Genomic DNA, 12,770 nt, shown 5'->3' with positions numbered 1-12,770 from the left:
TCGGGGATCATGTCACCGGAAGTGACGCGTGCGGGTCATGTATATGGCAGCACATCCTCTGGTTTACATAGGCTGGGTATGGTTACCATTTCCTGGTATGCGTTCCAAACACCCAGTGCTTGCTTTCCATATACATAATAATATTTCCGATCATTTCCCATCATTTATTAATAATGATCCAGCAAGGATTTCATCAGAACCATGAATTATAAGAGCTCCTTTTTGTCTTGCAATAAAGGTCCATCCCAGATACCAAAACAAAAAAATATATAAATGGAATAAATTATAACAATAAATGGTATTTCAAACAAGATATATCAGAGGACAGGTTAGTTTAAACTGATTTGTCACCTATGATGATATTTCTATATTTACCATATCTGTTAAGTGGAGACAAATAATTTTGAATATAATAATGCAGGGTTTATTACATGAAGAATTGTATTGAGGATGATTCAACCAGTGTTAACACCAAAGGCACATAACATAGGAAGCACAATAACAGCTGCCCTGGAAACTGTTGTGCACAGCAATGTAGCCACCTTAAGATATGCCAAAAACTATGATGTTCTGATGGTACTGTATGTCCTTTACCTCGCTTCCTGTTTTTAGCTCCCTGTTCTTGCTGCATACATGACATTTTGACATTGTGTCTCTGGCAGTAAAGAAGAGCTAATATTGGCTAAAAGAAGATATAAGACAGAGTAGAAGAATTAAAAATAAGAAAATAGATTCAGACAAGAGCTTTAACATGCCAAAGAGGAAAGACAGTCAGTGGAGGGGTACCCGGCTAGCCCCGGACACAGACATCCAGATACAGCAAGCTAAGACTTTAACCAGGGTGGTGCTAGGTATGCCTCACACACAGCACTGCAGGGTTAAGGGTGCTGTAGGCACAATTTGTTAATTATCTGTTTTAATTACTTTCACTTATAGCTTCCCACTTGTTTAAAGCCCAACATCTCCTGACTGTCCCTGTTTTCTTCCCACACTAATACCCATACAACATTCATGAACTTAACTTTGTAATTTATGCACTTTTTTCCTCAGGGTAGGTCTCCTGTTAAGGTTGTAATCATGTTAATTAACATCAACTAGTTTGTCTCAGTCTTATTTGGATATCCCTGAAGTTGTGAGGATTTAGAGTATTCAAGTGCCTGTTGCTCTGTGGGGCTGTCTAAGTCTTTACACCAAAATAATGGATGACCCCTTATGGTACTCCTTACATCATTTTACAAGTGCTAGTTCCTAACTCCTTTTCTGCTGTCGATCCTCCCTGTCTGTAAAGCACACAGAACTGTTAGTGTCAAACAGACTTTCCTGAGCTTTGTTTACTGAGCTGGTCAGGAATATCTGCTTCTAATCCGGCCTGATGAGAGGATAACTCAGTGTTTATTAATGGTGCTCAGATTGCTGCTGGTTATTAACACTTGACAGCTATAGCGTTGTTGTCTATAAATGTAGCTTTAACTGGGGAGTAGATAGTGCTGCAGTTGAGTTACTTTACATACACAATATTACAGGTACTGTTTTACATCTGTTGTAGCCAGTGTCATTATGTAGTGTTAAGGTGGCTTGCTGGTTTACCTCTCCTGTCATTCTAATGAGGGCTCTGCTGTCATCTGGAAGAATTCTGTCTCTCTTGTTGTGCTGCCAGTCACTTCAGAGACGGCACCCTGGTTCCACCTCTGGCACCTTCTAGTTCTAGCTGCAGGCTCTGCTGCCTCCATTCACTAACAGCAAGCCAGACTTTCTCAAATGGGCCACTCTATTCTATTACAGTAGAGCATCCAAGTCTGCCTCTTTCACTGACAAGCACAAAGGGGAGGCCGACGCTTGGATACCAGCTTTGCCGCATCACTGCCTCCAATTCTGCCCTTTAAAAATACTTTTCTGCTAGATGTGGCTCTCACACATAGGGACTGCTGGCCGTTCCCTCACAGCACAGCCAGTCCCTCTCAGCAGTTACCTTAGGACTTCCCTTGACCAACTGCCACTCACTTCCATCAGTCACTTGATGTATCACCTGACACTCATCATCTGATATGCATCTGTCCCCCTGAACAGCTGCAAAGCATGATTGGAATAATGGTCTGTATCTATAATTACATACTTCATATATGTGCTGTAGCATGTTAAACAGTGTCTGACATATTGTAACTCACATTATGGGGTACTACATACATAGGCAGAAGTAGTTCAATTAGGTGCCGCACAGGACTATTAAGATAATCTTTGTAATGGGCTCTTATAAAGTATGCCCCTTGTAAACCAACAGTACATGTACATGAGAGATGCCTGAAATCAGTATCCAAGGAGTTGATATTGTTGGTGGTGCACCCAGAGTCAATAGTATGTGTCGATATTTCAAAAAGAAAAAGGAGAGACTCTGTGTTGGGACACTCTTATAGAATAAAACTTAACTTTTAATTAGTATATAATAAAATTATAGTACACAAACAAACACACATGTGATACCTTTAGAGAAGGTTATGGAATTAGACCTTTCTCCTCTAGTATCATAAATCTGTAATCAAAATGGATTCTCAAATATAAATAAGAAAAACTAGGAGTAACAAATTCTCCAATTATTAAAATATTTTAGGTGACAGTGGCACCAAGGGTGAAAATAACAGAAAATTCAAGCATGTAACACATAGGCATTTGGAATAAAAATTAAGACTGTGAAAATAGTCCATTATCTAATGCCAGATGTGATGGTGTTTCCAGGTATGGTCTAATTTGCTATTTGTGAAACTATAATCAAAGTGTGTGATATAGATAGATTATATATGGGTCTGTGGTCAAACGGTTTATAGTAAAGATGGATAAAGGGATGAAATAGGTAAGGGTCAAAGGTTGCTCCAACACTTCTGCTTTTCACATGGAATCAGGAGTATTTTTTACTGCCCCCAATATTCCCTAGCGGTCTCCCATCTAAGTACTAATAGGGCTGCTCACTGCTTAGGTTCCAAGATCAGGCGAGATTGGGCGTAGCCAGTGAGATATGGCAGTAATATCACAAGGGTTGTGAATGAGAGAGTGTTTGGTTATTGGCGCATACCAGAAAAGAGGTACTTCTGCTGTCCAATATTATGCACAGTTTCTCTGTTACTTTAGCATTGCAGAGAGATAATTAGCTGGCATTTGGATGAGAGAGTCCTCCAGGTGGGCTGCCATGTGCTTCCATCTGGCCACTCTACCATACAGGCCTGATTGGTGGATTGCTGCAGAGACAGTTGTCCTTCTGGAAGGTTCTCCTCTCTCCACAGAGGAATGCTGGAGCTCTGACAGAGTGACCACTGGATTCTGGGTCACTTCCCTGACTAGGGCCCTTCTCCACTGATCATTCAGTTTAGATGGCCTGCCAGCTTTAGGAAGAGTCCTGGTGGTTCTGAACTACTTCCATTTAGGGATGATGGAGGCAACTGTGTTCATTGGGATCTTCAAAGCAGCAGATATTTTTCTGTACCCTTCCCCAGATTTGTGCTTTGAGACAATCCTGTCTTGGAGGTCTACAGACAATTCCTTTGACTTCATGCTTGGTTTTTGCTCAGACATGCACTATCAAGTGTGGGACCTTATATAGACAGGTGTGTGCCTTTCAAAATCATGTCCGATCAACTGATTTTTTACCACAGGTGGACTCCAATTAAGCTGTAGGAACATCTGAAAGATAATCAGTGGAAACAGGATGCACCTGAGATAAATTTTGAGCTTCATGGCAAAGGCTGTGAATAATTATATACATGGGATTACTTAGTTTTTTTATTTTTTAATAACTTTGCAAAAATCTCCCAAAAACTTTTTCACAATGTCATCATGGGGTATTATGTGTAGAATTTTGAGGACAAAATTGAATTTATTTAATTTTGGAATAAGGCTGTAACATAACAAAATGTGGAAAAGGTGAAGCACTGTGAATATATATATATATATATATATATATATATATATATATATATATATATACTCCTCGTTGCAGTCCGGCACTCTCACTCCACCTGGGTATTTGCTGAGGTGCCTTCCTCAAGGAGTAATACTCCTTATACAGCCAAAGAAAGAAGGCGGCACTCAGAGTCTCAAGAGCTTAGTGAAAACCAATCCGTGTTTATTTCAACGTTTCGGGGGACGGACCCCCGTCTTCAGGAAACACAAAACTCTTGCAGTATGCAGCAACCGACATCACACATGGCGACCATGGAGGTCGATCCAGGTGACCCCTTGTCCTACATGTTACAGTGTGAGAATTATGATACATTAAGCTTCTCAGACATTGAAGCTGAACAAATACTCATTAAAGAACCTATGGGAGATGAGGACTCCACTGTCACGTATGATGAACTGTTCCGTGAGTTATTCAAATTACGCAAGCGCGAGATTGACTTCATGTATCATGGGAAGACCCTTTCTGATTATTTCAGAAACAAGCAGATCCCACGGGGCTTCCGTGTACAGAACACCCCTACTATTGGGCGCTATAATGCTTTATTCTGTAAATGATGGATCTCGGTCCTGAATAAATGCGCAATGGACCTGATGCTGCTCGTCATCGAGGAGTCTACCCATGAAGTCAATCTCACTAAGGAGAAACTACGGATATTTGAAGAACAACATCTACGGACATTAACGGAAGATAAATCCACGAATTGGCTGGAAAAACTGAAGTCACAGGTGGACACGTATAGAATTGAACTCACCAAATACAAAAAAGAAAAGCTGCGTAAGGTACAGGCTGATTACGAACAGCATCGAGTCTACACATGGCTAGCTAATACCGCCAGTAACCAAGGATGCCCACGCCCAAGCCGGGGGCGCAGATGGAGAACACCGAGACATCAACATAGTACATCAGCCAGCGATACCGATGATACAGTCGCCTCAGAAACAGCTTCTACCTCCAAGGAGGTCCCTTTAGGGGCTATTACCCGGGCAGTGGCCTCGGGAAAGAGAAAAAACCCACAAGGCGGGGTGGCCAGTCGAGGAGGCAGACGGGGCGGAAGACCCCCCCGGTCACATCGGACTTAATCTTCAACTTGTCCACCTCGCCCCTTTCCGCAGCAGAAACATCTGTGCTCAGTAAGGGCCTCTCATACATACCCACCAACTCACCGAGCAAATTTGGGTGGAAGGTAGAGACATATAAGTTCCACAGGACTTTAAAATTAAAAGAATATTTTGGCAAAACCACAGAGAAATCTACTGAGAGTGTCTTGAAGCCACAGATCAAGAAATTGGGACAACCTTCTCAATTCGACCCAGTGTCACAGCATCCCTCAATTAGAACTTTTGCACGCATGATGGACTCCTTACAGGATGAACCAACCCCGATGATGTTCAAAAATCTCACTAAAGAAGAAAATCTTGCCCTCAAGTCCATAGGGGACAGACAGGACATCATCATTAGGGGGGAAGATAAAGGGGGTGTCATTGTAGTGTTGAACACTACAGATTACATCAAAGAATGTGACCGGTTATTATCTGATCGTGATACATATTTAGCACTGGATGATGACCCCACCATGACCTTTATGGCCGAACTTGACTCCATATTAATGGAGGCCAAGGGGGAGGGGCTTATCTCATCAGAAGTGTATAACAAGTTAATCTGTTCACATCCTGTGGTGCCTGTTTTCTATACCATCCCAAAGGTCCATAAGGACGCAAGAAATCCCCCCGGGTGACCGATTATATCGGCCAGGGGTTCCTTATGTGAACCAATATCGATCTTTTTAGACACGTTTTTGCAACCATGTGTACAGGCCACATTTTCACATCTTAAAGATACAAATATGTTTCTCAGTAAGTTGCTATCCATAGATAAGATACCGTCAGGGATGACTATGGCATCCATGGACGTAACAAGCCTATATACATGCATCCCTCATCAGGCTGGCATCATGGCAGTAAAGCACTTGATTTCGAACAATGACGCCTATGAGGGGCCAGATATTGAGCTATTTGCGCAGCTATTAGAGTTCACTTTAACTAAGAATTATTTCTTATTTAATGGGCGTTTTTTTCAACAAATCGCCGGATGTGCCATGGGGTCAGCAGTGGCTCCATCCCTGGCCAATGCTTACATGTGGGAGGTGGAGAGACAGTTGTTCTTTACAAACACGTCCATCTCCACACATGTAATATTGTATTACAGGTACATAGATGATTTACTGTTGTTCTGGGACGGGGACCCAGGGGCCTTGAGATCCCTGGTTGATAAACATAATGCCTCAGATAGCCCAGTAAAGCTCACTTTAGTTATGAACGAACAACAAATCTGTTTCCTGGATGTGAAAATCATGGTTAAAGATGGTAAGATCCAGACATATATTCATACAAAACCCACAGACCGCAACACTCTGTTGCGGTTTGACAGTTTCCATCCTCCAGCTACAGTCAGGGATTTACCTTTTTCACAATTCCTCAGGGTTCGCAGGATTACCAGTGAACCCGAAGAATTGGAGTTACAATTAAATCTCATGACAGAGAAATTTTTACAAAGAGGATATCCTCTGAAACTGTTACAGACAGCGAGAAAGAAAGCAACTGCTAAGAATAGATTGGAGTTACTCCAAGGTCATTCAGTCAAATCTTCTGACAACAGGGTTCCATGGATAAACGAATTTAATACAGCTAGCCAGAGAACGTGTAAACAAATGAAACAGCTGTGGCCGATGGTGGCATCGGACCCTAGTTTACCCACTTTACAAGATAAAAAAATTATGCCATGTTATACCCGCAGTGCAAACTTGAAAGACCTACTGGTGAAAAGTGATGTCACAGGGTTCTAAAGTACACCATCTGCTACAAATTTTTTGAGCCGCAAGCCAGGATGCTATAAGTGCCTTGGATGTACGACCTGCAGCTATATGCTGACAGGGAACTACATATCACATCCTCATACCGGGAAAAAGATCCCCATTAAAAGGCCACTGACATGCAGCTCAAATTTTGTAGTTTATGTTCTCATTTGCCCTTGCAGCTCCTATTATGTAGGAAAAACACAATGCCAGTTCAAGGAAAGGATGGCCCAACATAGATCGGCCATCCGGGCAGCATTACAATCGGGAGTTAGCGAGCAACCAGTGGCGCGGCATTTTGCCCACGCCTGACATCCATTAGCTTCCTTGCGATATAAAATTGTAGATCAGGTCCCAGCCTCCCTCCGGGGAAGAAATAGGGCAAAAAAATTACTACAACTTGAAATGCGATGGATCTATAAACTAGATACCATCACCCCAAGGGGTTTGAATGATAACCTAGGGCTGAGTTGTTTTCTTTAAAAAACAGTGAGTTATAGACAGATTATCAATCTATGTAATTTGTTTTGATGAGTGGGCTGTTATGCCCCATAGTGGAAAGTGTAACTGGATTTGCTACACACAAATTACATGATCGAGTCTGGAGCCACTAGAATGGGTGCTATGTGCTGAATAATAATTTGTTTTTAAAAAAGCTTTATGTGTATTGTTGTCAGGTTCTTGCAGGACCCAGAGTATTATACAGTTTTTATTTTCACCACGCTTCACACTGAAATAATGATCGCCAGTGTGTCTTAGGTCGTCACTATTTATCACATTTTTACACTTATGTTTGTATATGATTGACAGTCTGATTAATATCACTGTTTTATGTCTGTCCAGCCCTGTTGTGTTAACGGGCTGCACGGAGTTGCATTTTTTATGTACACATTGCTTGTATTTTACGATGTATTTATTGACATGTTTCCATGCCAACAGCCGCTGCAGGGCGCCGTCGGGCTACGTGGTGACGTAGCTTCCGAGAACAGAGGAGTCACGTGTCCGGAAGTTCAGGACCCAGAGCCGCGGGCAGCGCCTGCACACCGGAGGCTGGCGTTTCATGGAGGGGTGAGTTATTTCAAGTTTGTACACTGTGTGCCACACTTGTTTTGTGTTTCCTGAAGACGGGGGTCCGTCCCCCGAAACGTTGAAATAAACATGGGTCGGTTTTCACTAAGCTCTTGAGACTCTGAGTGCCGCCTTCTTTCTTTGGCTATATATATATATATATATATATATATATATATATTTATATTCACAGTGCTTCACTTCTGGTGAACAAAAAGCTCTAAAACGCCTAGCTGATGACAAGGAAATTGTTATCAAGAGTGCAGATTGAGGAGGAGGCATTTAATTTTAAATCGATCTTACTATGTTTCTGAGGCAAATAAGCTGTTGGGTGTCAGTACCACATATCACAAATTAAGATCAGATCCCACTCAGGAATACATACTAGAACTGAACTCCATATTAAATAAAGGTATCAATAATAAATGCACTTCTAGAGAGGAATATAATTATCTATTTAAGGAATTCCCCAAAATAGCCATTTTTTACTACATTCCAAAAATGCTGAAGGACATAGAATGACCACCGGACATCCCATCATATCGAGGAAAGGGTCACTAACTAGTAGAATTTCAGAATATGTGGATATTTACATTCAAAAATATACTATGATATTGGATTCCTTTATAAGGGATTCAATGAATATTTTTCAAATTATAAATTATGTGCAGTGGAAATCCAAGTATAAATGGTGCACAGTAGATGTGCAATCTTTATATACAGCTATTCCCCATGAACAAGGTATAAAAAGTGTTAGAAACACGTTAATGGGAGACCCAGACATTAATGATGAATTAAACAACTTTATCTGTGAATGTCTAAATTTTGTTCTGAAATTAAATTATTAAAATTTTTAAGATGAATGGTATGTGCAGACGTGTTGCATGGCAATGGGCACGATTTGTGCAGCAAGCCTTGCTAATTTATATACTGTATGGGCATGTGGGAAAAGGAATAATTTTCAATATTCTAAAGCAAAACATATTGTTTTTTTCAAGCACTTTATAGATGATATAATAATAATTTGGGAGGGTTCAGAAGGTGATTTTGATTAATTTATGAGGGCTATTAATGTTAATACATATAACTTGAAGTTTACTTATAAATTGCATGAAACCAAGATTGAATTTTTAAATCTCATGTTTCACAGTTAAAATCATGTAATCGAAACATATAGATTTTTTTAAAAAAAAGTAGATGTAAATAGCTACTTGGAATTTGATAGCTGCCACTATGTCCAGTGGGAAGAAAATATCCCTTACTCACAGTTCAGAAGATTGCGTAGAAACTGTACTAGTTAGTACAGAAAAGTTTACCAGCAAGCTGAGATTTGTGTAGACATATTAAAAGAGAGGGGATACCCGACTAACCTTACTACACATTCTAAATAAAAATCTAGGAATAGAGAAAGAATAGATCTCCTGATATGTAAAAAATAAAGTAATAGGGAGAAATTATTATTATTATTATTATTATTACATTTTATTTATAAGGCGCCACATGTGTTTCGCAGTGCCGTACAAAGGACAGTACAGGGAGACAAAACATAGCATTACAGTAAATAAATAACAGAAATAGAGTACAGGTAACAGAGCACCACACGTTCTCAAGACATAATACAGCTAAGATGTAAGTATTGATGGAGTGATCATCGTACTACTAGAGGCTGGTGGCCATAGATGGAGATGAGCCTTTACTAGCAGGATAAAGATTGTAATTGAGTAGGGGAGAGCTGCGAGTGAAATGTGTCGAGACGAGGGCTTAGATAACAAGAGGAAAGAGGGCCCTGCTCTGAAGAGCTAACAATCTAGTGGGGAGGGGCGACAGACAGATGACAAGAGGTGCAGGCAAGTGGGAGGTATCCAGATGGCAGTATGCAAGCAAAGCTATTTTGCCCATTTATTACCAATTATAATAGTGACGCTGGAGCTATCAAAATAGTTTTTGAAAAAAATTGGCATATATTGCAGAAGGACCCAGTTCTGTCTGAACACTTATTCCCCCCCCCCCACCCCAACCGCCCCAATACAGTTTTTAGGAAAGCAAGACATTTTAAATCAATACAATCTCGAAGTAAACTTGAAAATGTAAAGGAAAATAAATCCACCTTTAATAACATAAAAGGATGCTATGCTTGTGGACGGTGCAAAACGTGTAAACAGGTAGATAAGGTGAATAAAACATTTAGTGATAATAAAGGAGAAAAGACCTTTAACATCAAAAGTTTCATTAATTGTGATTCCACTTCTATTGTGTACAAGGTTAAATGCCCGTGTGGACATATTTACACTGGTAAAACAAATAGGCCCTTAAAAATTCTCATTTTAGAACATATGCGAAATATAAAAAATAGAGTCCATAACCAAAGCCTACCGCATCACTTCCGGGAACATCATAATAGTGACCCAGGGTTACTGAGATTTAAGGGAATTGAACAAGTAGAAGTAAGTTCCAGTGGAGGTAATAGGGATAAAGAAATAATAAAGTGAGAAAAAATTTGGATACTTACCTTAAAATCATTAATACCTAGAGGTCTCAATGAAGGATTTGAAATTACCCCATATAGTATATCTAAAATTAATTTGTATCATATGGAGTGATATATTCCTTCATTTAAAATCATTTTATAAATAAGTTAGATTCAACTGATGTATATAATATAACAGGAGCCCTGTAACTAAATCTTTAGATATAATCATCAAAATGTTATAATTAGTATGCTATTGGAATAATTAAAAAGTGCCCAACCTACCATCAACAATAATAAACTCCATCTGAGAATGCTGTGCTATCTAACACTGTGTTGCAGAAACATTGTTTCCATTTTTTGGATACCAAAGTGCTGTAGAGATATATTTACCATACATATATCTTCTGAGGAGACAGAAGGTAACATTTGCAAAAGGTTAATATGGCTTATGTGATTATAGAAAAGTGTAGGGTTGTAAAAACTTCTTATTAAATATGTGGATGTAAAAATGTCCATGTTTAAATGTGATGTTTAAACTTTGTAAACAGTGTGTCAGTCTGCAGAGGATGGAACTTAAGGAGTAGGTTTAATATATCTTATTCTCTGTCAATGATTTAATTTAATATAGTATATTTTTTGGCAATATGGTCTAATAGGTACAATTGAGTGAGTCCTATGTGGACACTCTGCAAGCGTATATCCCTGTGAAGCCAGACAACCTGTATCAGCTTTTTGTTCTTTTCCCTGTAAATGGCTGAATCATATGATTAGCCGGAGTAAAGTTGATATGTGTGCAATGGCGTCACCAAGCCCAGCCCTATGATGAAGTCTATGGCAAAACGCATTGGAGTGGAGCTTCGTGACGTCATCTTCTCCGGCATATGTGTGTGTTTCTGTGTTAGCAGTTCCAGTGATCTGGCCCATGGGGATCCCCGACGGTGGTCAGCGGCTGGTGGTGTGATTCCAGGGCAACCTGCATCGGAGTTCCAGACATAGCCATGAGGTTTTACTTATCTGCCATGTGGTAACCAGCCCACACTGGTTACATTGCGGTACAAGGCACATACATCTGATGCAGTACCATACATTGTGATTTTAAACATTAAAATGTTGGTTTTACTCTATGAGGCGCCCTCTTTCTATGCTTGTTTAATATATATATATGTATATATATATATAGGTAGCGGTGATAGGATCGGCACTCAGTGTGGGGCTGCTAGAATACTTGCTGCGGTGCCCTCTGTGATCTATAGCAAGATCCAATGTAGCAAGAGGAGGAATCAGCGGCACTCGGCAGTCTGAGTTACAAGGTGAAGAAAACTTTTATTGCAGTCCTACGGCGTTTCGGGGAACAAGCCCCGTCTTCAAGGACAAATCATACACTGTATGATTTGTCCCTGAAGACGGGGCTTGTTCCCCGAAACGCCGTAGGACTGCAATAAAAATTTTCTTCACCTTTAACTCAGACTGCCGAGTGTCGCTGATTCCTCCTCTTGCTATATATATATATATATATATATATATATATATATACACACATTTACAGTGGAAAGGTGCATCATAGCATGGGTTTTCGCTAGAATCAGTTTTGTCATGCCCCTTCCCCATGAGGGCATGTGCTTTAGATTGAAAAATGGGGGGGTCTTTTTCTGGCACAGTGCACCATAAAAGCCTACTTACAGCTCTGCAGCAAGGGCAAGCTTACCAGTTACTCAAATAATTAATGTGTCACTAACTTTTATCACCATCATCACATTTGCTTTGTTGGTTCTGAAGCTATTTTGGGAAGCACCATGATGAAGGATTACCACAAGCTCCTGTTTGGAGAAATCAGAATCACATAATATAGCTGCTTTATTTGCCATTTTGCTTATAAATGCAAATGTGTTGTGTGATAATTTCTGTTTAACTCTTTTGTATGCAGGCTTTCTCAGATCTATACTATTATACTCTCTCTATTTCTTGTATATAAAAGAGGGTTTAATGAGCTATCCCGTTGTGACTACAGGACTATGGGCCTAATTCTGAGTTGATCGCAGCAGCAAATTTGTTAGCAGTTGTGCAAAACCATGTGCACTGCAGGAGGAGCAGATATAACATGTGCAGAGAGAGTTAGATTTGAGTGGGGTGTATTCAAATTGAAATCTAAATTGCAGTGTAAACATAAAGCAGCCAGTATTTACCCTGCACAGAAACAAAATAACCCACCCAAATCTAACTCTCTCTGCAAATGTTATATCTGCCCCCCCCCCCCCCCCCCCCCCTGCAGTGCACATGGTTTTGCCCAATTGCTAACAAACTTGCTGCTGCAATCAACTCAGAATTACCCCCAATGTTACTTTGTGTTTCTCTCTCCACATGTAGCATTACCATACTATATGTATGATGATCAGTATGTGGTTTACTTATATCTGGATACTTCATGCATATTT

Source organism: Pseudophryne corroboree, chromosome 2 (genome assembly GCF_028390025.1).
Source record: "Pseudophryne corroboree isolate aPseCor3 chromosome 2, aPseCor3.hap2, whole genome shotgun sequence".
NCBI classification, from domain to species: Eukaryota; Metazoa; Chordata; class Amphibia; order Anura; family Myobatrachidae; genus Pseudophryne; species Pseudophryne corroboree.
The sequence above is the reverse complement of the archived record's forward strand: the minus strand, read 5'-3'. Positions refer to the sequence as shown.